A 4,182-nucleotide genomic window follows, 5' to 3' on the forward strand; every position below is an offset into this window, starting at 1 on the left:
GTAAATCAATATCTATTGACGAATAAATAAACATTCCTCAAGTCTAATGGCCAATGTCAACAATCGGAGAAGTAAACTGTTTAAATTTTAGTTTACATATTTATGATGTTTAAATTTATTTTATTAAAATTTATTTCATTAAAAAAATACTAAAATCTAAAAGAAAAAAGAAATGAGAATTTTCTATTGATGTTTAATTTTTTTTTTGGAACTTTTAGGTTCTTAAACTATAAGCGAGTGTCAAAGAATATTTTTAAGACTTCCTTTATATTTAAAAATAATATATTGAATACAAATATTAAAACTATACAGATAACACGATATCTTTCGGTACCATGTCATTTTCCCCACATCATCCGTAGATCATAGATATTTTTGGATCATCAACTCAAATATAGAACCAAGAAGAGGCAGAAATCGTAGCAATTGGCTGTGAAAGACGATTCCCTTACATGCTGTCATAGTCCAATTTATTCATTTTCAACTGGAAACAACATTTCTTTCAATACCATTCACTGCTATGGCTGATGATGGACACAAGCGTTAATTGATAAAATTCCAGTTTCCACCAATGAAATATTTTGATTAACCTTATACAGCTTTCGTTCGGATTTACCTCATTAATCATGATAATCTTGAGAAAAATCATGCAGACCTGCAAACTGCTTCACGATTGCAGAGCAACAGCTGCTGCCTCCAATTCTTCATTTGTCAGGAACCTGCTTGAGGGGCAGAATTCAGCTTCCAAGCAAGTTCTAATTGCTTCCAATTGGATGGGCCTTAACGAAAACTGGGTTTCAGTTGCCTCCACGGTTTTATCCATAAAAGTTGACCTCGGCATGTAATCCTTCATACGGCATATGAAGTCCAAATGGCTCCTTGCCTAAAGAGAAAACAGATGGCATGATCATTAGTATCCAAAATGGCACACTCAATGTTGTAAATATCAAACATATTTGTTTAGTGTTCGCGTTCAAATGAAATAAAAAAATCGGATAGAAGTTGAAAGGTTGTGGTAATAAGATGGAAAAGGAAGTTTTTAACAACCTAATTATGAATCAATAGTGAGAAATAATAGGAGAAAACTCCATGAGGTGGATATGAACTCAACCCACTAAAAAAATATCTTAAGAAGGGAGACTATATTGGTGTGAAACTAACTCATCTGATGCTCTTGTTTATCCAAAACGGTAGCAAATGCAATGTTCATATTGAAACATATGGCGAATCATTAAGCATATGGGAAATTAATACAAGCAAGAGAAAGAAGACACCATATAATTTTATTAAGCTATGTTACTTGGACTTGGGTGTGAGTGTCAGATAAAGGTATTGTGTAAACAAGTACTTCTAAGTTTTCTCATATATTTGCAGGGCCATATCCTCAAACCCATGTCTAGAAATGTGTTAAACACCGGTGTCTTTTATGGATACTTCAAGAAAAATGAGGAGTCGAGGCAACCAAGAAAATCTTGTGATAGAGAAAAAGAAAAAGTTAGTATGAAGAACCCTTTTTCAACAATACCATTATGATAGAGGCATAGAGCTAGACTAAGCCTAGGTACGAAGGAAAATCTAGAGAACTATCTTTTTTGACAAAGCTTGGATGAAATAAATGAATAAACAAGCAAACAAGAGATTGATGTATTGCTAGCTTACCGATCGATATGCAGGAGCTCGTTTAGGATGCTTTAGGTAAGACATGTTCTGGACATTGAAGTCCCATAAAAATGAAGTGTGGTGGATCCACCTATTCTTGGTAATGGATTGAGCATTTCCACCGAACTTGTGGTTACCGAATACATAATCTAAAACAAGACATCCCAAAGTTTACCATTAAAGAATGCAAACTTCCTCATAAAATGTTTTACGATAGTGATTCCATGATCAGTTGTAAAACAAGACAAGTCATTTGTCATGAGACATATGCAGAATTGACTCCAAATTTCAGAGAAATTAGTTTGTATTTCACAACTGAAAACACCATTGTACCCTTCTAAGTAGTTGACAATATAGCTCAGTTTTTTTTAATTCCGTTCTTTATCTTTCAAAGATGAAAATGCAGCCATTCATAGGAAGTTGGACAAGAAAGGCACTTCTTTCATTTTCTAATGTAATTCAAAGGAAGAAACTGAAGTATAAGAATTTCTACATGCAAAGAAAATACTACCAAGCCTGTCAGCTGGAACATACCAAATGCAAGAGTATCAACTCAAACAGATTTAAACAACATGGAACTTCCGCAATATCCATGCAATAAGAGTAAAGAGTTAAAAGATGGGAACATAAAAGTTCAACACATTCCACTCATCCATTCCAAGATTAATACATGACAAGAACTGGTTCTGATCTTTGGTTTAAGTAGCATGGATATATTCTCCAGTGAAAGGCCACTCGGGTATAAATTTTCTTGTAGAACCTTCAACCAAAATTTGGTAATCACCATTGGATGATAAATAAACAAACTGAAATGGTGAAGAGCATATGTTGAATCTAGAATTTTGCTTCCAGATTACGTAGCCAAGGACAATTTATCAGAGGCATAAAGCATATAAATAGATATAAATAGAGCAATTTATCTGATAAAGCCATCATCTAATTTACCATTTTCACGAAGATGGAAATCACCAATTCCTTGAAAGACTTTGCTGTATAATGAGCTGCTCCAAGACATGATTGGTCGAGGATATGGTTGTAAGTTAGGAACTGCTTCTTTATTGCATATGAAAGTGACAAATACCGTCCCATGGTCAACAATAACAGTACCTCCCCCTTCTTATGACAGGAACCTGATCGTCTAAGACGGATTCAATTTCAAGAAGTTCAGCAGGTTTCCTATGCAGAATATTTATGTAGCCTTATGAATCACATATGTCCAATATAAGCAGACGATATTGCAGCCCAAGAGAGAGCGTGAGGTCACAAAACTTTGAGAAGCCATTCATATTTTAACAAATATATACTCTTCTTGAACCTATCAAATTAAAAGAGAAGGCTGATAGGGTAACAGCTAAAGCCAATTGCCATCCAAGTGCCATTAACTCAATTCAACTTTGAGAATAGCTAGTTGCTTACCTTTGTATTAGAATATATATATAAAGTAATAAAGGATTTACCATCCAAGTGACATAACTTATAGCAAGAAACTCGAGCTAATGCCAAATTTCTACAATCATCAACCAGGATTGATGGATACTCCTAAATGAGATATACATTTCAATTGAAATCTTCATTGATGTTCAAAGCTGGAAAGCTAGCTTCCTAGTTAACATCTAACACAAGCGGAGCTAATGACTAATGGCCATTCAACAAAATACAGCTAAGTTGACTCAATATTAACATATTAAAGAGCACAAATTCAAAAAGGAAAGAAGGAAAATAAAGGTTAACAGAAAGATGAACAAAAAATAATGAAATATCTTACCCTAACACACCCATTACAACGGTGGGATCATTAGTTCCATCATTGACTATGCACCAATTCTCCGATGAAGTTCGAAGTAGTTGTTCCTCTATATGAAGTTGCTGCAAAATGGGCAATCCTTTGAATCTCATAAGATTCATCAATGGAAGGCCAATGTTTTTGGTCTGAGGGATAAGCATTTTAGAATCAGAACCTTAATTCCAGGTCGGGTTTTCTTTTCTCCTGCAAGAAACAGACACAACAAAGGATGCCCATGATTCCCTGTTTCACCCAACATGATAAACAACGTGTTCATTAAAGAACAAAAGTGGGAAAATTTACATGAATGAAGAAAATGGGATTAGTTGTTCCTAATCAGAAATTTGGGTCAGAATTATCATCTTTGAAAATCAAAATGTGCTAACCAGTTAAAGGACAATAACAAGAACATTAGTACTGTCATAATGTGTTGAAAGTGATTTCGAAATGCTAGACACGAAAATCAAAATTAGAGTCACCACCTAGGAAGCACCGACACGGGGAAAATCCCCTCGTACCAGTGTCGTACTGGTGTCTGACACGGACACGCCGCCGACACGGCCGGATACGTACCGGACACGCCTTGAAGCGTGTCAAAAAAGGACACTCCCGGACTTTAGTTTGGCCTGAATCAGAAACGGAAAAAAAACCCATATACAATAACAGAACTTTAGTAAACAGAAAAAAAGAACTTTAACATTAATCGTGATAATTTATGGGATTTTTAACATACCTGATTC

General features: G+C 34.9%; 1 pseudogene across 1 annotated transcript; it reads right to left on the reverse strand.

Moving 5' to 3' along the window:
* Nucleotides 1–248: 248 nt before the first annotated feature.
* On the reverse strand, nucleotides 249–3,917 carry LOC107926710 (uncharacterized; annotated as a pseudogene). The gene is made up of 5 exons (XR_005930298.1): nucleotides 3,746–3,917; nucleotides 3,425–3,646; nucleotides 2,605–2,835; nucleotides 1,660–1,808; nucleotides 249–883 (listed from the first exon to the last, which is right to left on the reverse strand). The product of XR_005930298.1 is annotated as an uncharacterized protein (transcript).
* Nucleotides 3,918–4,182: the final 265 nt, after the last annotated feature.

This window comes from Gossypium hirsutum, chromosome A07, assembly GCF_007990345.1.
Source record: "Gossypium hirsutum isolate 1008001.06 chromosome A07, Gossypium_hirsutum_v2.1, whole genome shotgun sequence".
Lineage (NCBI taxonomy): Eukaryota > Viridiplantae > Streptophyta > Magnoliopsida > Malvales > Malvaceae > Gossypium > Gossypium hirsutum.